The sequence below is a fragment of the Equus przewalskii genome, chromosome 3, assembly GCF_037783145.1.
Source record: "Equus przewalskii isolate Varuska chromosome 3, EquPr2, whole genome shotgun sequence".
Classification (NCBI taxonomy): Eukaryota; Metazoa; Chordata; class Mammalia; order Perissodactyla; family Equidae; genus Equus; species Equus przewalskii.
In genome coordinates, this window is record NC_091833.1 from 41,078,492 (window position 1) to 41,105,658 (window position 27,167).

The 27,167-nt window shown below is 35.6% G+C and overlaps 1 protein-coding gene across 3 annotated transcripts in view; it reads left to right on the top strand.

Moving 5' to 3' along the window:
- Positions 1–27,167, top strand: part of STPG2 (sperm tail PG-rich repeat containing 2) — a 519,252-nt gene that overhangs the window by 147,229 nt on the left and 344,856 nt on the right. The window lies entirely within an intron of this gene.

The window sequence follows — 27,167 nt, forward strand, 5'->3', positions numbered from 1 at the left end:
ATAGATTGAAACAAGTAAAGCAGATGAAACTTAAAAATGAATATTTGACTATTTTATTCAGATTAAATTTACTAAAAGATTAAAGTGAAAGTCATAGTTAAAAAGTTAGGCTTGTGTATACAGATATTGTTAAAATAAATATTTATAGAAATTGGACTGTCATTATAAATCATTAATAACAAAGTACCAGAACAGCATCATCAACCAGGTTTTAAAATGTAGCCAATCAACCAGAGATGTAGCATTCCTTGATGAAATAAAATTCTACTAGGCACCCAATCCAAGAGTTGGTTTATAATGTTTTCAATGGTGAAATAACTAGTACAAGATTAGGATGAACTAATTTAAAGAAAGTACAAATTTCTTACTTTACTAATTTACTTTACTAGTTTGGTGAGAGCAATTCAAGAATGGACTTCTTTTTTTCTGAGACCTTAACTGACTGACTCTAACAGAGGGGGCCAAAATTAGCATCAGGTTCTATGAGATTTTTTGTAGCTATGCGTTCAAAAGACAGTTTAAAATCATCTAGCAGTGTTCTTTACATGTAAGAGAGTCTCAAAATTGTAAAATAAATGTGTTGTTTTAATAGATGTTTTCTTCACCTTGAGGAATTTTAGGGTTGTGTTGTGTCTCTCAAGTGAGTCATGGTATACACCTTGGGATCCACTGTGAAGTATATCATAAGTAATTTATTACTAATATAAAACTGTGAAGCTTAATAATATTTGGCATGGATTCATAGTTATTTCCATCACAATATTATAGCTACTAGGGAAAAAACAATGCAGATCTCTGAAGGTACCTGTAGGAATGCATATGTAAACGTAATGTTTGTAGTGAAAAAAGATGGAGCTCTGCTCCACAGGAAGATGAGTTGCTCTACCGATTGCTTTTACTTAATTTACATTTTTCTCTTTTAACTTTGTCTCTCACTGGATCTGGAAACTCCTTTTTAGAAGTGTCTTCTTTTGGCATGAAATACTTGCAATTAAAAGTATTGGATGGGACTCTACTTGCCCAAGAAGCAAAAGAAGTTTAATCACATAGAACACTTTGGGTTTTGAATCTCTTCTGCAAATGAGATTACCCTTTAACATGTGGGTGTATAACATGTATCTAAGGATATATCTAAATTATTGAGCTCAAGCTTATGAAATAATGGAATTAATTTTATCATTTTCACTTCAAATAAAAGTGCTAGAAAATTTACCTCTTACATGTTTAAAATTTATGTATATTGCTGCAATCTTGAAGGAGGGAGTATAGTTTAATTTTCAACATTTACATAAGTTTCACATAAAATATTAAAAACCCCAGATTTCTGGTTTCATATGAAAGAACATACATATACATTTCCCTTCCTTTACAAGAACCTAGTAAAATAATTTTTAAAAATCCAAAACTACAACATAAGCTTTAGTTAAATATAAAAAGACAAAGAGATTGAAAATATGATGAGTGGAAGCTAGACACAAGCCAAACACTTTTTTGTTAGGCATTCCAGAAGCAGAATGCTGAAATCATAGTTGGGAGTATTTGCTATATATAAAAAATAGTAAGTTATCCTGAGCTGCATAAAGATATAAGTCTTCAATTAGAAGAACTCAACAAAATACCAAGGAGGGTGAATTTTAAAAGGCATAATTCTTTTCACATTCTTTTGCATATTCAGAAGGCTAGAAATAAAAATTCCCTTGAAGCTTCCATAGAGAAAAATAACTGGGTCACCTACAAAGGGAGGAGAAACATCCTGATAACAATGCTTTTTCAGCAGCATTAGCAACATGTCAGCGCTAGGAGCTGATGGATGATAATTTTGGATATGAAATACTGCCTCTACCCCAAATTTCAATTAAATGAAGCAAAGAAATAATTTTATGACACTCAAGAGCTCAGAAGGTTTAGTTCCTCTTCTTCCTCGTATGTGAAGATGCTCCAGCAAAATGAAAAAGGAAAACAAGAAGGTGACTCAAACAGAGAGAAGAACAGAAACTGAGCATTTCGCGGATGAAGTAAAGTGAAAATACGTTAATGAAGAAGGCATTTTTAGCTCACGCGTGGGACGTTCTTCAAGAGTCAGAGGTTTCGTGACAGAATTTCATTTACTTCTCTATGTATTTGGCCACACTAATAAGTTCAACAGAAAATAATCATGGTATTCTAAGTTCTCTTTTAATATTGATTGATTTTAAATCAATCTGTACAAATTGCAGAGGACTTAATTATAATATTATAAATATAAATATTAGAAGCCTTAATATCAATAATGAAATAATAAAATCAAGAGATGAAAGTTTGGGAGGCAGTAAAATGTGCCAAATTTCTTATTTCATACTGCAGAGTTAAAAGAAGTCAAAAGTTGGCAAATTACAGTATAAGTATGATGTGAAGATATTATTTTAAAATAAAAATAAAATAGTACTTGTGAGTTAGTGGGTGTGCATTTGGAATGGGATTGTGATGTACTGGAACTTGGACTGACCCATTCTCTGCAAACAACCAAAATTCTAGATAAAATAGAAACAAAACATGTTCATGAATGCTTTTGAGACTTAGAAAGGAATAAGGAGTACACAGGCTAAACGCTAAATCAAGGAGGAACCCAGAGTCACGTGCAGAGCACTGAGGGTAACTTTCACTCTGAGGACATTTGCCAAACCAGATGACATTGAGTTTTAATTTTTATAGCCTCAGAGGCCTCCAGGGAATGAAACAAAGCCTAGACTCTGTCACAGTGGGTCGTCTCAAAGAAGATTCATGAATACAGTTAAAACTCCAAAGGGCAACCTGTGTAGGTTAGGAGTGAAGTGCAAATCAATTTACCCTTCTTCCCATCAGAGGATTTAAAGGCAGATTGTCTGTGTTGAACTTTTTGGTTCTGAATGTGTTAGGGGAGTCGCCCCTGGAAATCTGTTACATTTCACCTTCATTTAATGAGGTGAATTGTTAAAAAACACAAAACACCTGTCTGTCATAGATATTAATGAAATTAATTTTATTAATAAAAATGAAGGCTAATGCTTATATAGTGCTTGTTCTATGCCAGGCACCATTCCAAATGTGTATTAATTCATTTGAGTACTATAATTATGGTCATCTTTAAAAGTGAAGAAACTGAGGCACAGAGTTTCAAGTTTAAATGGCAGGGTCAGAATTCAAACCAAGGCAGTCCAGCAACAGAGTCCACTCTCTTAAGGGTCTTTTTGTGTTGCTGTCCTCTGACTTGAGGAATTAGGCTCGACTAAAATAAATATGACAGTATAATAAATCATTTTTAGGATTTAAAATGAACGGGATATGACTGTAAATATCTCAGATGTTATTATAAGGTATAAATGCAACCTCTATTTAGCAGAAACTGATAGAAGATTCAGCATCATAAATAATATTGAAGTTAATAATTTTTCTCTAGTTATTGAGAGACTAAAAACTAACTAATGACTAGCAATTTAGTGGGAAGGTCACTGAAAGAATTTGATATACTTTCTTAGGTCAGTTCATGTCTCAGAAAAGGGCTTCATTTGGCTAGTGGCAATTGGTATCAAAAAATATCACAAAACATTATACTAACGTTTTCTAAAAATTAACGAATGATGAAATTTTTAGGATTATTTGGCAAACAGTTTGCCCTACTACCTCTATCCTTGATAAACAGTTTTATAATACATAGAGTTGGGAGTGAAGGGAATTTTAAAAGTAAATTTTGATTTATATGTTTATTTGTGTATTAATTTTTATTAAGTTGAGTTGTTAAATATTTTGAATATCATCCCTGAATAGGTTAAAGTTGAAGAGCAAAAACTTTGGAAGCAGAGACAGGTTTTTCTAATCTCTTCTTCACTTTCCAGACGTGTGAGCTTAGGCAACTTCTCTAAATCTCAGTTTCCTCAATTATTAAAAAGGGATATTAAACTAAATAGGGATAACCTGATAGGGTCATAGTGAGAACTAAGCATTTTATTGCTTGGAACACTTATTTCGTTGTGTTACTCCTTGTAAGCTAGAAGTAAATTAGCTATAAAGACTGTAAATGGCAGGGTTATGGCTCAGAGCTAAGTCAATCTCTCTAACAAAGCTTATGCTCTCTTTTCATCATTCTATACTATTAGTGAAGAGCCTGTATTGAAATCTGATAATGTCTTTTTTCTTTTCACACTTCCTTGTGAGTGACATTCACCCTTTGTCTTGTATGGTATCGCTATGTCAGGAATGCAGAGACAGAAAGGAGAAAAGTTCAGCTTTTGACTTTGGAAACATCTTTGAAGCTTGTTTCAGAGACAATAGTTATGGGGGCCATGGCTTTATAATGGAGTTTTAAGAAGAATGAAAAGTGTTTTCTAATTTCCACTTTCCTTTAAATATTTTAGAACTAGAGGTTGGATAAGAGGTCCAAATTTTGTACTAATTAGCTATTTCAGAATAATAAACAAATTCAAAATCTTAGTAGCGTACAACAAAAAGCATTTATTACTTACTTGCAAGTCTGCGGGTCACCTAGTGAAGTTTCCTTCAGCTGCCATTTGCTGGGGAAACTCGGATTTGTACTGCCATTTCACTGGGGTAACTTTTGGGGCCAGTGGGATAGCTGGGGTGTGTTCTAATGGTGATGGCAGAAACATAAGAATATTACTATAAGAAAGAAAATAGGAAAATTGCAGGGTAAGGGAAGTTTCCTGCTACAGTGAATGAGAAGCCCTTCCTGAATTAAAAGGATGGAGAAGGATAGAGAAAGGTAGCAGAGCAAGGGAGTTGAGATTTGAGTGTGAGGCCTGGTGCATGCTCTCCCACGTTGTGGGTGCCCTCTGGTAAGGTTGGGGGTTGCATAATAGTGGTAGGATGAACAGAGACTTGGGTTAAGAAATCCCAGAGATGATGAAGTCTGAATTCCACTTTAGGCCTGAAAGCCTGGGAGGGTGCTAGAGTAAGACCCTCCTTCCCCTATACTGGGTGGCTGCTGCGGATAGAAAAGTTATAATGGTTTATTTAGGCAGAGAAAACCTATATAAGTCAAGGTCTAGTCAGGAGACAGCACTGCATTAGCTATTTTGAGATAATCTAAGGAATTGTGGTTGTTGGAGAACTGAAAAGGCAAAGAGGGAACACTGAAGTATCATAGAAGTAGTAACACGGGCAGTGCCACCACTCCTAGGCCTTGGGAAACAAAGGGAATCATTAAAACTTGAAAAGCTTGGAGAGACCTTTTGTCTCTTGGATTCAGACCTCTGAAGTGAGCAGCTCAGCTGGTGCTAGTGTCTTAGGAGCTCAAAAGAAATATTTCCTGGGCCTGGGACACAGACCCTTGGACCCTGAAGATAGTGAAAATATATTAGAAATGAATTTCAGCTGAACTATTTCATAGGGGTCAAAGTTATTCTGACTAAAAACTATATTCTATTGCCCTCAATCTTTCTTTCCTTGTAATTTCTCATTGAAATATTTATAGAAAGTTCTTAGATTTTTGCATAGTTTTTAGAGTTTATTTTGTTAGTTGGTTAGTTTCCTTGTTGATGTCTTATCATTCACCCAACCATTGGTGGAGGAGAGCACATTGAAATGAATTTTCTTACTGCAGGCCCATCAATGCAAGGATTTTAGGCAAATGATTTCTGACACACTGAAGAATGAATTGGTCACAGTGCAATTACATACTTCCTGTACTTCCATTACGTTTTAAAGTCTATAAATTTTTCATTTAATTGTCCAACTTCGTCAGTTCAGAAAATGGGTTTGATATGCAAACAGCAAGAGCAAGTGCTGCTGGATGCCATTTTCATCGAAGCAGAGAAAGCATAGTGAGAAATATTCAACTGCTGAGCAAGATGCACTGTGATAAACCAGATTCTAGCAGCCTGCTTTTTGGTTGCGTGTGATGGCTGTCAGTACTTTATACAGATTGTGGGAAGAATGCAATTCTGCAAGTGAGATTAGTTATTTTTAATTCCCCGCCATAACTCTCAGAAGTAAATAATAACTTCATGAAGAAGTGATTTTATCTTTACTCTTTAATAAAAAAAATTTTGCAGCTTCATGTGTTTTGAAAGTGAAATCTGTCCTAATTTTGAAGGGGCCATGTTTATTTAAAATGCAAAACAGCAAAATGACTGACGGTCTACATAGTCTCTGAGTCTTAAATTATGCTACATTTGTGAAATGCGTCCCAATGTGATTTCTACATTTCGTATCAACCTGTCATTGTTTTGTAGCTTATGTGGGGATTAAAAGGGAGAAAATATGATAAAAGTGATAGGGAGATGATTAATCAAGACTTTAACTCCTTTATTTAAGTCCTTGCTGCCAATATGACTACATACGCAACCCTACGTATGGCATAATGATGACATTAGTATCATTAAAAGCTCTTTATAATAAATTCATGACTAATGGAACATGACATTTGGAGATTGATTTTAAATGTCTAATTATCTTACTTAGGACATACATATTCATGAGGAATAAACCTTGTTTCAGTATATTTAAATGTTTAGGAATTCATGTCTCTTTTCAAAATTACCTCCCCTGATGAAGAAAACTATAGCCTGAAATACAGGATTCATTTCCAGAATCGGATCTCACTGACGGGGTTAACACTGTCATCTTTTGACTGATTCAGAATATTAAGTTTTTGAGTATCTGGTCGCCATTATATCAAAAATATGTACTATTGGTCCTTCTGTTGGCATTTTTAGGGGCAAACAATAGTTCTATTGTATTATTAAAATGTCTAAAGGAAAAGGCATTTTTCTATCACATAAACTTAGAATGTAGTTACTGAGTAACATTATATTAGTATCATCACAAGTACGCAGGGAACAAATATAGAAAACTCGAACAGGTTCATATAAGTTAAAATGACCTTGGTGGAAAAATAGAAAAAGAGGGGAAAGGAAAAAGGCCAGAGATGTGAGGAGAAGTATAAAGAAGAGAGATAATGGGGAGAAGTACTCATGTTGTGATGTTTGAAACAGTACAGAGGGACATGAGAAAAAACTCATCAGAAACATGTTTGAAAAATTCCAACTAGATTCAGTTGCTACTGTGGGAAAGAACTGCTGCTTTTTGAATGAAGAAGCAGATCCATGGGAAGAAATCTCTCCTTCCACTAGCCTTGCAAACGTCTTCTAACATCTCCTGTTGGCCCGGCCCAAACTGTTGACAGAGCGTGAATATGGTTTGCAGATTCCCAGGTTTGGAGCTGGGACAGGATCTTAAAATTGGGTACGTTTTACCCCTTTGACTACTCAGCATCCATAGACATCTTTCTATTAGTATTTGAACTTTCACATAATATTTCAAACAAATCTATGTTTCTGTGTAATATGATACAACCATCGTTTGTATAATGAAAGTTTTCTCACTCTTCAAAATGAGGAGACACAAGTTTCCAATAATGATTATCTTCATCTCTGGGCAAGTTTAGTCATAGTCCATCTAAATATTTCGTTATCTAAATACTGTTACAAGTTTTTAATTTACAATTGTTAATTGTTACTTGAATACTAAATCATATATTGTTAATTCCTTATAAAACTTTTAGAAAGTAAAAAGGAGAAGGAGAAGAGGGAAAATGAAAATAGTTAACATGCGCACATGCGCACACACGAACACACCCACACACACAGAAGTAGCTGCCACAGTCCTTATTTCTTAACTGGTCCAAGGTTGTAGATGATATTTCTGGCTTATTTCTTCTATCATCCTCTCCATGTTTCCTTTGCCCTCAACCAGGAGGTCAGCTGTTCAAGGGTTTTTGTCTGAAGGATGAATCCTCAGTGATCTTTCCTTTTTTTGGTTGATATAATTTCCCATCGATTCTTAGTATGGGAGATAGAAATATTAAGAGGAATCCTAGAGAACGTCCTGATGGAGTTTTTTCTGCCGTCACTGTGTGGCAGCAACTCAGATTCCACCTGTTAATTGTCACAAGTCACCCCAGTCAGTAGAGTAACCTCTACTTTGTTTTAGTGGCACAAGTACCCAAAGTGCTAGTTGACAATCTTAACTTTCAATTCTGTAGAATCAGAGTTGTGTCTCTAAGTGGAAGCATTCCTCTCTTGGAATGCTTATAAACAAGTAGAGTCAAAGTTATGGGGAAAAGAGGCAAAAATTTTGTGAGTGTACTTACAAGGTGAAATAATGAGAAGAGGTACTTGATGTATAATATATTATGTGTGTTTGAACCATGTCCTTTCAAGGCCTTGTCTCTCAACTGGCACCGTGATTGAGTTTTCAGTAGGCCCTGCTGTTGTTCTTTTAGGTCAACTGCTTTTAAGAGAGGAGGGTGTGTGAGACCCAGTGAATTCTATGGGCACAAGCCATTGCTACATTTCTTTTGCGGTGAAATGTGTTCCTTGATCAGAAATAATGTTGTCTAGAATACTGTAACAGTAAATAAGCCATTCTATAAGTCCAGGGAGGGCAGTGTTAGCAAAAGAATTATTGGCAGGGAAGACAAATGAGGTTCTTTCTTGTAATGACCATTTTTAGGTTTTGGAGTCAAGGTTATGCTGAGTTCTTAAAAGAAAGTATGCTCTTTTTTCCCCTCTTCTCTCAAAGAGTTTATTTATTTATTTATTTTGCAAGACTGAGTTGTCCTTGCCTAAATGTTTATAAGATTTTACTGTTAGAGCTTGTGGACCTGAGATTTTATTTGTGGGAAGGTTTTTAAGAAAGGATTCAATTCCCTTATGTATTAACTGTGTGTTTCTGATGCTTTGGCATGTGGGGCCTTGTTGACCCTGGAGAGACTGCCCCTTCCAGGGTTAGCCTATTACTAGAGATAGCAAATGACTCTCCTGCAAATATGCTTTCCCTATACAAACTAACCCATCCAGAGCTCGGGCCACCAACCACCTCCCTCTCCCTCACACTCAGGGCCAATATTCTCCTGCTCTAATCACCCGGGGCCAGGTACCAGACAACTAAGGACAGTCTCCCATGCCCCAGAGCCTGCTGAAATCATTTGAACTAGCCAATCCCAAGCCTGCACACCCTACATCACTTGTTCCTTCCTGTGGAAATCCCAGTAAAGGCTCTCACCCATATTTTCTGCTCACTTCTGTCTCCTGACCAACCATGGTGCCTTTCTGTATGGCCCCCTATGGTGTGACATGCTCCCTCCACTTGAGATGTGTGAGAACAACAAGCTCTCTTTTCAATGGCAATTATCTTCAGATCTATTGGCCTTTACATACCTAAATAATAATAAAACCTACATTTTAAACACCTTAATAGATATTGGCCTATTTATATTTTATATTTCTCCCATTGTCTACTTTTATTAATTCAACTTGTAGGGAAATATATCCATTTCTTATAATTGTCAAATATATTTGCTTAAAGTTAATCATAATATTCCCTTTTTTTGTTTTGTCTGTGAGATCTATAGTGATGCCACTGCCTTTCCCTCTGATATTGGGAATGTGTGTTTTCCTTCTCTTACTCCCTCCTTTCCTTCCTTTCTTTTTCCTGTAATCAGTTTTACTAGGGGTTTATCAATATTTATAATTTTTTAAAAACTTTTGACTTTGTTGATTTCCTCTATTATGTTTTTATTTTCTCTTTCATTGATTATCTTTATAATTTCTTCCTTTGTGCTTTCCTTAGGTTTTGATTTTTCTCCTTTTTTTAGTTTCTTGAAATGAAGCTAAGTCAATGATTTTCAGCTTCTCTTCTTTTTGATTGTATTTATTTTTGAAGCAATAAGTTTCTTCATACACTGCTTTAGCTGTATTCCACACATTTTGTTATATTTAAAAATATTTTCTCTTAGTTCAAAACATTCTTTAATTCACACTTTTTCTTTTTTTAGAAGAATACTGTTTAATTTCCACGATGTTGGCTGTTTTCTCTAATTATTTGTTATTATTTTCAAGCTTACTTCCATTATGGAAATAGAATACACTCAATTATTTCTTTATGGATTGGCATGTGGTCAATTTTTTGTGTGATGGGAAAGGAATGACCCATCATCACTTTGTGATATTTGTAGAGGTCTTTTTTTTTAATGCATTGAAATATTTGTGACAGTTCACGCTATTTCATCTGCTGGCTCTCTCAATATCATGAGAATTCATCAGGAGCTGCAGATTTAACTTTATTTGGAGCATCCTCATTATCTCTGACAATTATTTTCAAGTGTTTTGAAATCTATTTTTATGAACTAATATTTGAATTTTTCTTTTTAATAGGAAAGTTACTTTTTGATAGAAAAGATGCACTATTTTATAATAGGAGTTTAGTAATTTTTCTTTCTTACTCCTCTACAAAGGCTTTTGTGAATATCATTGCTCAAGAATATCTTTTGTAAAATATTAATTTCACTTTGGACCACTCTGTCATACATTTATTTAAGAATATTGCAATAAAGTTGGTTTTTACTTTCTTTATAGATGCATATCTTAACAGATTATTTCTTTCTTAAAGGTGGAGATTCTGTCTTCATTGTTGCCCTTCCTGGTTTGGTATCATGCTAGCTACATAGTAGGTCCTCAGCATGTACTTTTACATTTAAGGAAGAATGCAAATCAGAGGCTCCTCTTTCTTCCCATGAGCATTACCTACTACAAAGGAAGAATAGATGTAATTATGAAATATTTAATGAGCCTAAAAAAGAGATGAGATCCTTGTCAAATTGATATGTAATCTAAAAGAAACACTTGATATTGTCTACATGAAAGTTTAGAGAGTGGGTTTGTCTTTTATGTTGTACCTTGCACCTAGTCCAGTTGTGGTGTTTTTGCGCCTAGGTTTTCTGAGATCCAAGGCTGTTTGAGGTTATTTCTATCCTCTGTATTAGTATAGCTTGTTAGATGTATCTTTACCTGAATATGAATACACTTTTAAAATCTTAAACTTATTTTATTTATTTTAAAATGCTGCCATGTATATTATTTTAACTTTTCATCATTATGCTTTTTATTTTTCTTAGCCAGTTAAGTCTTGCTCTTACATAAAAATGGAAAAAATATGAAAGTCATTAATTGTTTCCCAGTGTTGGATGTGTGTTCAGATTTTCTCAATTTGTTCTCCTATTTCCAAAATCCCTTCTTGATTTAACCCTTTGTTTTCCTGGTGACCTGTCCTATCTATACTTTCTTTAGGTTAGGTCGGAGTGCTACTTCTTTTTTAGAATGATGGTGAGCCACCATTACAGTGGTTCTAATTGGGGTTCAGAGAATCCTCAGATTAGTTGTGTTTGCCTTAAAAGTAATTTCTAGAAATACAGGATGAGCATTTAACTTGAGATAAGAATTTGCTCTCAGATAAAGATTACTCTGGAAACAACTCTATAGAGGGAGGTGTTCTTGCTTGTTAGTATCAAGTATTGTGTATATCCAGTCCAGATAAAGCATTTTAAAGAATTGGTTGTCTTGCATGTGTAGGTCTAGATCTTATAACTGTTATAAATTTTGAAGATTTTATTTTTAGTATTTGTTCTAAGAGTATAGTTATGATTTGAGCTTAAACATCCTCAAGATTTGCAATTATAATTTTGTTATTTTTAATTAAGATAAGCACTCAAAATCAGGAGGCAAACTAAAAATATTATTCTAAATGCTAAAATTTTTCAACTCGCTCATTTAAATTTGCTTATTGAATTTAAAATATTCACACTTAAATTTCAAAATTAGCATGAGATTGTACAGAAAAATTTTGGTTTTGTGTATACACTAAAAATTTTAAAGTTACCCATTAATTCTGTATGAAATTTGTTACATTTAAAAACGTGATGATGCCCCTATATTGAATGAGGATTTTTATTATGTAATTCCTAATGTGTCCATGTATGGTCTAAAATTAATGACATTTTGGAATATTAAACACTTGGAATTACCTGTTATCATGCACTGTAATGTTAATTGAGAGTTTAAAGCTATGTTCCTGTCAGTACACCATCAAGAAGTAGAAGCTCTTCTATAGTTCAAAGAGACTGTAGGTCATTAATGTCTACAACCCATCCTCTTTCTTGACCTTAGACATATGTCCCACTGCCTATCTGATATCTCCATTTGGATTTCTAATTAGTATTTTTAATTTTAATGCATTTAAACCCAAATAATTCTTGTAACTTCTTCATTTGCTCTAATTCCAGACAAATAGCATTTAAGTATTGTAAAACCCAACTCAAGTGATGAACTTAGGCAGATAAACTTTTTGAAGGAAGTAAACTTTGAGTTTGTTCTTAATTTAGTGGATTGAGAGAAATGAAGAAAAAAGGCACATTTGTTAACTTCCCAGGACACCTCTTTATCATTTTTCATTTCCTGTTCCTGTTTCTGTCATGACTTTTTGGATTTTCCATGGAGCTTAAATCGCACAAATTCCCTTCAGGATGCAACTTATTTTTAACAGCATTACAAGATATCTAATGTGTTGTCAGTATTTTTGGAAGGTACATACTAGTGTGAATTTATTTTTCTAAAAGAGTTGTTTATTAGAATCTATTAGCTTCTTCAAGCTTTATGATAAAGGTGCCCCTTTCTTCTTTAGAATTGTATTATTGGATCATTATTACAACTAGATTTCTCTACTTGCTAGTAAATCCAAAATTATATGCCAACTGGTCAGGCCAGTGTTTCTCAGCCCTGGCTTAAAAAGCTTCTTAGGAAAAGGGGAGAGGAGGCGGAGCAAAAGGGCTGGGTGAGCTGACCTTGGAATGTCTCCCCTCCAAAATAAAACCAAAGAAATGGAAAAACTGAATTTCAACCAATGACCCCTAATGCCGAGACCGTCAGAGACCTACAGAGTAAGATGACAGAGAAAAGAGAGGCTGGAGCTGCCCTTGGAGGAGCTGGAATGGGGTAGGAGAGAATTTTGCTCCCTCCCCTACAGACTGGGATCGCTGCCACGAGTGAGGGAAGGAGCGGGGGAGGGGCCGTGCCACTGGGGGATCATCCAGGACTCCCGCCGCCAGTCCGCCAGTGCAGTGGAAACCCACTGATGGGGGAAAGCTTCTGTGTGTGGGGACCCCATCAGGCCAGGGCCCCGGGAGACCAGAGAACAGAGCTGATCTGAATTCAGATCAGCGCGTGAGAGAAACTGCCCCTCCCCACTGGCAAATCGTGCTGAGTGCTGCCATCTCACCTGAAGCCAGAGAGCTCAGAACATGCAGCTCTCGACCCCCATCTGGTGGCGACAGGCTGTAACTGCAACCAAATGCTACCATCATGCGCAAAAACCGCTCCTCTACCATCCAGCAATTTATAAAAGCTCCAGATCAGAAGGAAAGCAATAAAAACACAAAATTAAGTCCTGAGGACTTGGAAATAGGTAAACTAAGTGAAAATGAGTTCAGAGTAGCTATTATCAAAAAACTCAATGAGGTAGAGTGAAAGATAGAGAAACAAGCCAACAAGTTCTGGAGTTACTTCACAAAAGAGATTGAAATGATAAAGAAGAACCAAACAGAATTACTAGAGATGAAAAACACAATGGACCAGATAAAACAGAATACGGATTCCCTGAATGCCCGTGTAGACATCTTAGAGGAGCAAATTAGCATAATCGAAGAGAGACAGGCTGAATGGCTCCAGACAGAGGAAGAAAGAGAACTAAGAATTAAAAAGAATGAGGAAAATCTCCGAGATATTGTGGATTCAATGAAGAGAAAGAATTTAAGGATCATAGGAATTCCCAAGAACGTGGAAAAGGAAAATGGAGCAGAAAGTGTGCTTAATGAAATTATAGAAGAGAACTTCCCAAATCTAGGGAATGAGGGAGAAATCTGTGTAGAGGAAGCTTTCAGATCTTCTAGATTTGTCAGTGTAAAAAGACCTACTGCAAGGCATATAGTAGTAAAAATGGCAAAAATGAAAGACAAAGAAAGAATACTCAGGGAAGCAAGAGAGAAGAAAATAACCTACAAAGGAACTCCTATCAGACTTTCAGTGGATTTCTCTACAGAAATCTTACAAGCTAGGAGAGAATGGAGTGATGTATTCAAAACTTTAAAGGATAAAAATCTTCAGCCAAGAATACTCTATCCAGCAAGCATATCCTTCAGATATGTGGGAGAAATTAAATCTTTTCCAGACAAACAAAAGTTGAGGGAATTTGTAACCAAAAGTCCTCCACTACAAGAAATCCTCAGGAAGGCTCTCATACCTGAAAAAAAGAAAAAAGGGAGTAAGGGGTCACAAACCACAGAGTAAGGAGACAGATAGATAGAACCAGAATAGGATAGCAAATATTCAACTATAGCATTAGGATAAAGGTAAGGAAACTACCAAAGCAAAGACGATCTTATCACTCTAACTACAAACTCATAAAACGAGTTGGAATAAGAAATGAAAATAATAATTTAGGAGGGGAAGAGCAAAGGGACTAAGTCAGTCTAGGCCAAGTAACTAAGAGACCACCAGAGAATAGACTATATTATACATGAGATTCTAAACACAAACTTCAGGGTAGCCACTAAACTAAAAAACAGAACAGAGCCACAAAACATAAATAAGGAAAAATCTAAGAAACCAAGCATAAGAAATTGCAGTAGTCAATGGGTAGGCCAAAGCTCAGAGGACGAGAAAAAAAGGTAATGCAGGAAAACCAGATAATGAGTGACAGATTGACAGCATTAAGTCCACATGCATCAATAATCACCCTCAATGTAAACGGATTGAACTCTCCAATAAAAAGGCACAGAGTGGGAAAATGGATTAAAGAACAAGATCCAACAATTTGTTGCCTCCAGGAAACACACCTCAGCCCCAAGGACAAACACAGGCTCAGAGTGAAGGGGTGGAAGACAATACTTCAAGCTAACAGCAAGCAAAAGAAAGCAGTGTTGCAATTCTTATATCAGACAAAATTCATAGCATGAGTTAGGAAGCTTCCACTCCTCTTCAATTTTTTGAAAGAATTTGAGAAGGATAGTTATTAAGTCTTCTTTGAATGTTTGGTAGAATTCACTAGGGAAGCCGTGTCGTCCTGGTCATTTATTTTTTGGGAGGTTTTTGATTACTGTTTTGATTCCCTTTCTGGTAATTGGTCTCTTCAAATTCTCTATTTCTTCTTGGTTCAGTTTTGGAAGGTTGTATGATTCTAAGAATTTATCCAGTTTTCTAAATTATCCAATTCGTTGGTGTATAGCTTTTCATAGTATTCTCCTTTAATCTTTATATTTCTGAGGTATCCATTGTAATTTCTTCCCTTTCATTTCTGATTTTATTTATTTGAGCCTTCTCTCTTTTTTTTCGTGGTGAGTCTAGCCAAAGGTTTGTCAATTTTGTTTATCTTTTCAAAGAACCAGCTCTTAGTTTCATTGATCTTTTCTGTTGTTATTTTAGTCTCTATTTCATTTATTTCTTCTCTGATTTTTACTATTTCCTTCCTTCTACCAATTTTGGGCTTTATTTGTTCCTCTTCTCCAGTTCCTTTAGGCCACCGTTAGATTGTTCATTTGAGATTTTTCTTGTTTCTTGAGGTTGGCCTGTATTGCTATAAACTTCCCTCTTAGAACCACTTTTGGCATATCCCATAAATTTTGACATGTTGTATTTTCATTTTCAGTTGTCTCCAGGTCTTTTTTGATTTCTCCTTTGATTTCCCTTGACCCTATCATTGTTCAGTAGCATTTTGTTTAATATTCACAAATTTGTGGCTTTTCTGCTTTTTTTCCTTTAGTAGATTTATAGTTTCATACCATTGTAGTCAGAAAAAATGCTTGGTATTATTTTGATCTTCTTAAATTTATTGAGACTTATTTTGTGACCTAATATGTGATCTGTCCTAGAGAACCCATGTGCATTTGAAAAGAATGTGTATTTTGCTGTTTTTGGATGGAATATTCTATGTATATCTACTTTGTCAATCTGGTCTAATGTGTCATTTAAGGCCAGTGTTTCCTTATTGATCTTCTGTTTGGAGGATCTATACATTGATGAAAGTGGAGTGTTAAAGTCCCCTACTATTATTGTGTTACAGTCTCTTTCTTCTTTTATGTCTGTTATTAATTGCTTTGTATATTTAGGTGCTCCTATCTTGGGTACATAGATATTTACAAGTGTTGTATCCCTGTACTATCTCCTTTATCATTGTGTACTGCCCTTCTTTTTCTCTTGTTACAGTTTTTGTTTTAAAGTCTGTTTTGTGTGACATGAATATTGCTACCTCAGCTTTCTTTTCATTGCCATTTGCATGGAGTATCTTTTTCCATCCCTTCACTTTCAGTTTATGTGTGTCTTTAGATCTGAAGTTTGTCTCTTGTATGCAGAATATATATATGTCTTGTTTTTTTTATCCACTTGGCCACCCTATGCCTTTTGATTTACTCTGTTGACATTTACAGTAGCTATTGATAAGAATGTACTTATTGCTATTTTGTTACCTTTTTTCTAGGTGTTTGAGTAGTTCTTCTCTGTTCCTTTCTTTTTATCTTGCTCTCATCCCTTATGGTTTGACGACTTTCTTTAGTATTGTGTTTGGATTCCTTTCTCTTAATTTTTTGTGTTACTTATCATAGGTTTCTGGTTTGTGATTACCATGAAGTACATATATAATAACCTATGTATATAGCAATCTATATTAAGTCGTTAGTTTCTTTAGTTTGACCTCTTGCTAAAAGCTCTACTTGTTTACTCCCCTCTTCTTACATTTTAGTTTTCCATGTGTCTCTACTACCCTTTTATCATGGAAATAGATAATTTTAGTACTTTTGTCATTTGACCTTCATAGTAGCTTCATAGGTGGTTGATCTGCTACCTTTACTGTTTATTTGCCTTTACCAGTGTTTTTATTGCTTTTTTGGGGGATAATTTTCTTATTCTGATTTGTGGTCTTTTTTTTCCCCACTTAAATAAGTCCCTTTAGCATTTCTTGTAAGGCTGGTACCTTGGTGATAAACTCCTTTAGTTTTTGCTTGTCTGGGAAACTCTTCATCTCTCCCTCAATTCTGAGTGATAACCTTGCCAAGTAGAGTATTCTTGGCTGTAGGTTTTTTCCTTTATCACTTTAAATATATTGTGCCACTCCCTTCTAGCCTGTAAGATTTTGTCTGATAAGTGAGCTGATAGCCTTATGGGGTTTCCTTTGTATGTAACTTGTTGCCTTTCTCTTGCAGCTTTTAGGATTCTTTCTTTATTGTTACTTGATATTTTAATTATAATTTGTCTTGGTGTGGGCCTCTTTGGGTTTATCTTGTTTGTTGCTCTCTGTGCTTCCTATACCAGGATGTCTGTTTCTTTCCTTAGGTTAAGAACGTTTTCAGCTATTATTTCTTCAAATAGGTTCTCTGCCCCGTTGTCTCTCTCTTCTGCTTCTGGGACACCTATAATCCAGATGTTAGTGAACTTGATGTTGTCCTAGAGGTCCCTTAGACTGCCCTCATTCTTTTGAATTCTTTTTCCTTTTAATTGTTCAGCTTGAGTGATTTCCTCTAGTCTTTTGTCCAGCTTGACGATCCATTCTTCTGTATCATCTACTCTGCTTTTGAGTCCCTCTGGTGAATTTCTCATTTATTGTATTGTTTCTTTCATTTCTGATCGGTTCTTTTTTGTATTTTCCAATTCTTTGTTGAAGTTCTCACTGATTTCATCCATTCTTCTCCCAATATCAGTGAGCATCCTTATGCTGTTTGTGTGAACTCTTTGTCAGGTAGATTGTTTATCTCTGTTTTGTTCAGTTCTTTTTCTGGGGTTTTGTCCTGTTCCCTTACTTGGAGTGTATTCCTTTGTATCCTCATTTTGCCTCTTTCTCTGTAGTTACATCTATGTGTTAGGTAGGTTAGCTACGTCTCTTGATCTTGGAGAAGTGGCCTTATGTAAGAGATGCCTTATGAGGCCCTGCAGTTTGCTTTCCTCTTGTCACCAGTTCCAAAGGTTCCATGTGTGTCCCCTGTGTGGGCTACATGTGACCTTCTGTTGTGGCAGGGTTGCTCTTGCTGCAGGTGCTTGGAGAGGCTAGGCTGTCCCCCTGACCCTCTGGTTGTAATGCTCAGCTGTGTGTGGCTCCTATGAACCCTTCAGTCACTTTGTCAGGTATGGTGAGCCCCAGTATGGTTGACTGCAAGTTCCAATAGCACATTTCTGTTCGAGTTTTTCTGTTAAGTGAGGAGTCCCCCAGTGTGGCTGGTTGCTATGCTCAGGGGCTTACAATTGCTGTAGACCTCTGGCCTGCAGTGTTCTCAGCTCTCTCAGGATTTCAGCTAAGTGGTGCTGGCCTCAGGCATGGGAGCACCCAATTGTTTCAAGCCTTGGAAGTTGGGGCTGATCCCCTATGGGGCTGTTTGAGAAGCACAAATCTACTGCAGCTGGCAAGCCCCACTGCCCACAGGGCCACACACTCTCTGTTGTTCTGAAGGGGTAATTCTATTGATTTGTCTTTGAGTTCACTGATTCTTTCCTTTGTAATCTCCATTCTGCCATTTAGCTCATCCAGTGAGGTTTTTAAAATTTGTTATTGTATTTTCCATTCTAAAATTATTATTTAGTTTTGCATTGTATGATTTATGTTCTTACTAAGAGTTTCTGATTTTCTATTTGTTTCATGAATGTTATAATTGCTTGTTGATACTTTTGTATATTTGCTTTAAAATCCTTGTCAAATAGTTCCTGCATCTGTTCCATTTTGGTATTGTCATCTATTGATTGTCCTTTCTCATTAGAGTTTAAATTTTCTTTTTCCTTGGTGTGATGAGTAATTTTGGATTGTGTCCTGGACATTTTCAGTATTATGTTATGAAATTCTGGTTCCTACTTAAATCTACTATTTTAGCAGAAAGTCAACTTATTTGTTTTTAGAGAATACACCTGGACCACTTTTGTGGGCTATGTTTCAAGTGTCAATTTAGTATTTAAAATCTTTGCAGTGCTATTCTGTTCCATCTTGTTTGTATGCTACCCGGTGGCTAATTAGGAACCTGGACAGTATTCCACATGATATTTCAGTTCTTAGAGCTTTTGCTTTGTTGATTGTGGTCTCACCTATGAGCCATTTGGGAGTGTGCCCAGGACTTCATATGCAGATTTAAGCAATTCCTTTCTTTACCTCCCCATTTTCTGTAATCTAGCCCCCTCCTGCCACTGCTAGCTGGGAGGAGGTGAGGTGCTGCCTTTTTGTTGTCATTTGCTTAGTGCAGGGTGGGGTTGATTGACAAGGCTCTGCCCTATAGTTTCTGCAGCACCAGGTGGGGAGTGGGAGAGGAATGACCTCTTTAGTGCAGCACATAGATGGTCAAGAGTGCTCTGTCCCAGGATCTCCACAACACCTGGAGGGGAAGGGGCAGGGCGCACATTATTTTGTGGTGTTTCTGTGGAATAGAGTGTGTATAGTCAGGTCCTGCAGGGATTTCTTCTTCCTGGTTCTTTGGCTAGACAGAAAAGGCTTCTTTTTCTTCTGCATTGGTTGGCATTTGCAGTGTCTAGGCTAGGATGTATAGGAGGAGAAACAATATTAGAGAATTAACTGCCAGGTCTTCTCTTGAGTCCTGAGGCTCTTAGAAGGCCCACTTTACTAGCTCCACCTTTCAGGGCCTTCTGATAGCTCTGTTTGACCCAGGGTTTTAGTCGGAATTTGCAGGATTAAGGTGGAATGTGCTTGTTCTATTTTGTCTGGAACTGTAAGCCCCCTATTTAGTTTCCACAGTTTTCAGATGGTGTTCTGTGTATTCTCTCTAAGGTTTTTAAGGTAGATTCAGTGGGAGAGGCAAGGTGGATTGTGTTTACTCCATCTTAACTGGAGCTAAAACTCCTGTATTTGATTTTTTTTTCCTAGTGCTAAAGTACAAGTGTATTTTTAAAAAATTTTATTTTCTAGTTGTTTGTTCTAGAATTTGGAAATGCATTATTGAATATTGACCTTATATTCAAGGATGCTGCCAAATTCACTTATTTATTTTAATAGTTTATGTGTAGTTTATTTCAGATTAGTTACATATAAAATCATATAATCTATGGAAATGACTTTGCAATCTCTATGCATTTTATGATGATAATGGTGATTATGTTTTAGTGTGTTGGCACTGGCACCAGTAGAGTGTTGAATAAAACTGGTGAGAATGAACACCTGTGAGAACATATCCATATTTTGCTATATTGTATAATATGAGCAGTAATTTAAAAAATAATCATCATACAGAGAAACAGAGAATTCCTCTTCTATTTTTAATTTGCTAAGAGTTTATATTGGGAATATGTATTAAACATTATTAAATATGTTTTACATCTATTGGGATATTCACAATTTTTCTTCTTTATTCTCTTCATGTAGTAAATTACATTGATTCCTTTTTCAATGGAATTGAATCCATTTTAGCAAATATTGAATAACCTTATCTATTCATGGTGTAGTATCCTCTTTATAGGTCACAGCACTTTACTTGCTAATGCTTTATTTAGGACTTTTGTTTCTGTATTCATGGGATAGATTGGTCTTTCATTTTCTTTTCAGTAATTTCGTTGTCAGGCTTCAATATCATGGTTATGGTTAACTCATAAATTAAGTTGGTAAATGTTGCCTCTTTCCTCATTTTCTGAAAGAATTTGTGCCAGTCTTAGATTGGCATTTTTCCTGAAATGTTTCTTGAAGTCACTGGAGAAACCGTTTGAGCCTAGAATTTTTTGAGATAGTTTTTTATAACCAATTAAATTCCTTTAGTAGATTTAGGGAATCTACTATTTTTCTATTTTTTTCTTGTGCCAGTTTTTTCCCCACTCTATTTAAATTTTATTAAATATTTGCATAAATTTGTTCATAATATCTTCTTGTTATTTCTAAATATCTCTAGGATGTATAATTGATGCCTGCTTTTTTATTCATTATAATGGTAACATAGTTTTTTTCTCTCTTTTTCTTGGTCAGTCTTGCTAGATATTTTATCAATTATATTGATCTTTTCAAATAACCATTTTGTGGCTTTCTTGATTTTCTATTCTATGTTTATTTTTCTTGCTATCTTTATGATTTTATTTTTCCACATTATTTAGGCTTAGTTTGCTCTTCTTTTTCTAGATTCTTAATTGAATGCTTAGATATTTGATTTATAACTATTCTTCTCCATAAATTTCCCTGTAAACCCCATGTTAGCTGCATTCCACACATTTTGATACATCATATTTTCATTATCATTTACTTTAAAATATTTTATAATTTCCATTATAATTTGTTCTTTGGCTCAATGGGCTTTTAGAATTGTATTGCTTAATTTCCAAACATTTATGGATTTGCTTTTTATTGTCTTTTTCTGGATTCCTGGCTTATTTCACTGTGGTCAAACATATAGTCTGTATGATTTAAATCCTGAAAAAATTTATTGAGACTTGTTTTATAGACTATCATATGACACATTTTGGTAAATGTTCCATGTATACTTGAAAAGGCTGTGTATTCTGCTGTTACTGGGTGCAGTGCTCTAAATGTCAATCCTCTGAAATTTGTTAATTGTGTTATTCAGATCTTTCATATTCTTAAGTTTTGTCTGCTTATTCTATATCTGCTTGTTTGCAACAAAGAATTGTTTTAAAATCTTGCATTTACAATGTGGATTTATTTTTTTTCCTTTTAATGTTGTCTGTTTTTGCAAAATCAAAACAAAATGAGAAAGTTTGATGAAGATTATTTTTAACTCTTGAATGTATCCTTTTGAAATAATTCTCTCCTTTCCTTTCATTTTCCATTACACAGATAACTGAATTTTTTTAAGTGTAAAAATGTAATTCAATTATAAAAAGTGCCAGCTTTTGCTCACTGTTTCTCTCCTGCCCCATATCTTTTCTGAACTTTAAAATTTCCATTTATTTGCATTTTGATAAGTATATGATGCCATCATTGCACTCAAGTTGTTTTCAACTTAATAATTAAAGAATTTTAATTACAGAGCAGACAGTCTCATGAAAAACTAAACGCCTCACCATGGAGATTATTTTAAGCAAGGGATAGATGGTGGTTTCCTAGGGTGTGTGGAAATGTGACTTTATGTGAAAAAATTCCAGTTATTGGTATTTTTGCATGTATTGTAAGCATTAGAATATCATACCAGTGACCTTAATACAAGGAACATTCACACAGATTTCATGATTAAACATTCAATTCCTGGAAAAGAAAAATCAGGAAGTTCAAACTTTAGAATCAAGTGAGGGACTTTTAAAAAGTTTTATTTCCCTGGTATTTCCACTGATTCTGTAATTGAGACAACTTACTGGTCTGTTAAAGTTTTTTTTAATTTATGAGTAATACATAATTGAAGAAACTTTTGAAGACAGAAAAGGAGAAACAAGAAAAGAAATTAATACAGTTCTGTTAACTAACAGTAGCAATTGTTAATGTTTTAGTGAATTTTTCGCTCATTATAATAATATAGCTTTTTTGTCTTTTGTTTTCTTCAATCAAGACATTATCATAAATATCTTATGACATAAAGCATTTTGACTTTCATTATTTAATGACTATAAAATATAGGGATCTTTCGGGGGCTGGCCCCGTGGCCGAGTGGTTAAGTTCTCGCGCTCCGCTGCAGGCGGCCCAGTGTTTCGTTGGTTCGAGTCCTGGGCGCGGACATGGCACTGCTCATCAGGCCACGCTGAGGCAGCGTCCCACATGCCACAACTAGAAGGACCCACAACAAAGAATATACAACTATGTACCGGGGGGCTTTGGGGCGAAAAAGGAAAAAAATAAAATCTTTAAAAAAAAAAAATATAGGGATCTTTCATTTGTTATGAGGAATATGTTACTAAAGATGTCATATAATTCAACTCTCAAATTAATAATTTTAATATAGGAATAAATGTAAAGTTATGGGTAATTTACATTCAGTGGCTATCCATTGTAACTTTTGAAAAGATTAGCGGCATTGATTTTGTAGCCATATCACCCACAGGTTTTTAAAAAATTTTCCATCATCCCTACCTTGTTATATAATGCATTTTGCAAATCAAACATCTGCAGCATCTGTCCTCCTTTACTTTTGACACTAATTTACTTGAGGTTTTTCTGTGGTTTTTCATGTGTGTCCTGAGTTATATAGGCATTCTTAGGAGGTAGTCGATGCTTTTGCTTCAGTTAGAATGTTATAGGTTTCAAGTTCCAGACATGAAATTTTTTGTTAGTTTTATGTTACTTGGTCTAGGTCAATTATGGTACTTAGCACAGTTCTCTCTCCTGCTGCAGTGAATAGTTCAGGTGCGAATAGGAGCCAAGTTGGCCCAGAGAATAGCCTAGGATTGTGTTCTATGGTCGAAGAAAAAGAAGCTTTGTCTTCTATATTGTGTAACATATGGATGTAAGATCGTAGCCGCCATTATTCTATCGTGAAGAAAACCTGTCTGCAGGAGGAGTTGACACATGGAAGATCACAGGGCTTAGAGAACCAGAGAGAAATAGAATTGAAATCCTCTTTAAGTCACATCTGAAACCAACCCTTCTTATAAAGCAGTGGTATTTAACCCTGTGTAGACGTTGGACCTTACCTGGGAACCTGTGAAAAAAAAATATAGATATATATAAGTGTCTGGAGCACCAAAGACCATTTAAAGCATCATTTCTATGGAGGGTGCATTAGGATCTGGGCAAGAACATTTTTAAACAAACCTCTGCAGGTGATTCTAACATGCAGACAGAGTTGAGAACCATTGTTCTAGACTTTTCAGTAATATAAGCCCATAATTTTCTTTATTAAGTCCATTTGTGTTTCTTTTTCTGTTATATAAAATCAACCTCACTGATACACAAAGAAAAGGGATTTCATTAGAAAATTTAGCAAGGAACGTTAGTATGAAAAATATCAGTACAAAACTCCTATACCAAAATCTCAGAGTCTGGGCCTAGGACTTGTTAAAAAAAGTCTAACAACTATCAAGTTCAGTTTGTTAGGAAAGTTGGAAAAAAGGGAATGGTGCAAACCATTGCAATGAGATAAGAACACGTTAAGCCATATTAAGAAGATATAATTATGGCTTTATATAAATACTCCTATTTCAAATTGGATAGTTAGTGAAGTATATACAGAACTAGACGTACGTACTCCAAGATCTTTTCAGTTGGATAGAAATAAAATACTTTGTCGTAGAGATGACTATATCTCTTGAAAGATTATATAATCTGAGGCTTGACTTATAACTTTTTTCTTTTTACTTTACAGATAGAGATTGCCTTTTTATTTCCTTTGGAGTATTTTGTGTGTAGATTAGGTACTTTAAAGGTGATATTTTAGTAACAAACCCGTCTTTTATGTTTTACTGGCAGGATGGTACAGCATCTTATTTGCTACTGGGTCAGCACCATCAGACTTGATTTCAATTGCTTAACTGTATATCAGAACTGCATTTTCTTTTGGGTCATAACTTAAGCCCAGTATTGATCTGATTTCTTTTTGTTTTTTTGGTGAGGAAGATTCACCCTGAGCTAACATCTGTTGCCTATCTTCCTCTTTTTTTGCTTGAGGAAGATTAGCCCTGAGCAAACGTCCGTGCCAGTATTCCTCTATTTTGCATGTGGGATGCCTCCACAGCATGGCTGATGAGTGGAGTAGGTCTGCACCTGGGGTCCAAACCAGTGAACCTGGGCCGCCAAAGCAGACTTCGCAGAATGTTCATCACTTGGCCATGGGGCTGGCCCCTGATCTGATTTTTGAAATAAGTACCGTATACTTATTTTCTGTTTGATTTGCATGATTTCCTTGTTTAGCATTTGGTCATGTTTATTTAAAAAATTCACAGGATGGCTGAAAAACATAAAACTGAGAAACAAAATTAAGAGTGCAAGTGACATCAAATATTCTTGCTACTTTTTGGAATTTTTTCTTGGCCACTGAACTTCATTTTGTTTTGTTTTGTTTTGTTTTTTTTAGAGATCCACTTCTTTCTCTTAGCTGCCCTCGTTTGGTAGCCCCAGGCTAAATGTTGTTGTCTGTTGTTGACACCTAGGCCTCTGAACAGGGAAAATCGGTGCAAGTTTCCTGAACTACATACATTTGGGTCAAGGAGGACTTCAGTTCAAACTAGTAGGCAGAGAGAGGACTGAGGATCCCATTGAGCATTACTTAATGTAAGCTGGCAGCTGAAGGGTACAGTTAAGACTTTGGGTAGAGCAGTTAACTGGGAATCCTGAGATAAGTGAAATGAGGAGGGAGACGTTGAACCTCTTAGAGACGATCAGGAGGAGAGAGGTGCTGGCAGGCGAAGTTACAGGCGAAGTTGACAGGAGGGAATTCTTATCTTAGGAAGTAAATTATTTTAGAAAGTAAATTTTATTCTGTTTTTGAAACTAGAAGTCAGAAGCAGCTGCTTTGGTTTGAACGGCCTGTTTTCTGTGTAGTACAATGGGCAATTGTACCACATTTTATTTTTTCATAGATAAGTGTTTTGAGAGAAAATCATATTTTTATGAAGGAATTTACCACCTTAAATTCGTCTTTTAAACATGACACATATTAATAAATATTTAGCAAGTAATTTTTGAATCATATATGCTACAGAAAAGATATATGAAAAGTAAATTTAAAAAATCAAATCATATTTAGAATTGGATTTATTCATTAAAGAAACCTTCTAGAATGTGGTTCATCTTTCATAATTACATAGGCAGGACTTTTAGGAACTTAAGTTTCTGCAAAATATGCTATATTTTTGTTTTTAAACACATAGACCTTTATACTCCATATAATTGAATAACTACTTTGTTTTTACTGACAAGGAAAAAAAAGACATATTTTGTTTCCCTTTCTTGCCTTCTCTGTTTTGTACTCCACTGACTTTCACCATTTCTGTTACTGATACAAGACCTTTCATCTTGAGTTTCCATATTTATAAATGGTATATTTTAGGGGGCTCAGAACAGTGTAACACATGTGTGGCAGAGACTGCCGTCTGCCTCCCTCAACAGCCATTCTTCCTCTCCTCCTTATTAGCAGGACCCTGACTCTTTTGAAGCAATTACGCACCATTTGTAGCTAGATGTAGTCAAGGATAAGTTCTGGCCAATGAAAGGTAAATTAAATCCACTCAGTAACTGTAAGCCCAGTTTTCTCTTTTGTAAAATAGACTCCTTCCTTATATTTCACTGACAGATAGCATTGAGTTATTCGTTCTAAGAAATTTCTTAGAAGAGAGAAGGAGACTTTTTCTTTTCCATTTCTTAGACAATGAGTTTAAGGGCCTCATCGAGGGATAGCAGAGCCGTGAGCTGGAAGAACCTGGATCCCTGACAGCTTTGAGGAGTGCCGTAGCTGCACTGGATTACCCACCCCTGGAAATATTTTAAATGAAAGAGAAATAAGCTTCTATCTTACTTAAGTTGCTATATTTTGTATTTCTATGTTAGATGCAGTCTATAGTTTGATTACCAAATGGTTCAATATGAGTTGTATGTTAGTCAACGTAGTTCAGTCCAAAAATACATTTTGATCCTTTTTTGTGTCTCTGTTCTTGTGGCTCCAAATAAGTAGTTTATTGTAATTCTTTATATAATCCCACTCATCCTTCTACTCCCAGGAGAATTCTCTTTCACCAGCACCCTCCGTATCAGTCATACTTGTGGCTACGTGATGCTCCTGCCACGTGCAGTCTACTGGGGAGTGGAGGTGGTTGTCCTTTCTGCCTGGGAGAAGCTAAGCAGGTGGTATCTGAATGTTATGGTCAGAGGAGAAGGTTAAGCTGTAAACCTCCAAAAATGAAACATTTTGTCTTGCCACCAGTGGTATTTTCATATCGAATCCTCCTAATCACACTCTTTTGGAGGTTCTGGTTTTTTTAGGGAGGAACTCGAACTTGAACTCCTACCTGATTCCAAAATCCATGGTACACCTCTATATTTTATTGCACGAAGATTGCTATGGAGTGTAATAAGTGCTTTGGTAGAGAACATTTTACAGAAAGGTTGACACTTGAGTGGGATTTATCTGGATGACTTCTAACAGTGAGGAGCATTGGGGTGGGGACCGTGGGAGTGAGAATGTTGTTCAGGCAGAGGAAGCCTCCACTCCGTACATACCAGGTAGCTAGTACTGGGGAAGTGCTTGATCTAGTGAAAAAAGACAAATGTGATGGTTTCTGATCTCATGTTGCTTAAGTGTTTCTCTGGTTTCGTAGTTAAGTTCACTGTTCTTTCCATTCAAATGAAATATTGTTCTATTATTATTAAGTTTATTCTTTCTTTGGAGGTTTAGGTAATTCCAATCCAGAAAATGCATCCTCTTCACCAAAAACAAGACTGAATAATGGAGTGCATGTGAATCT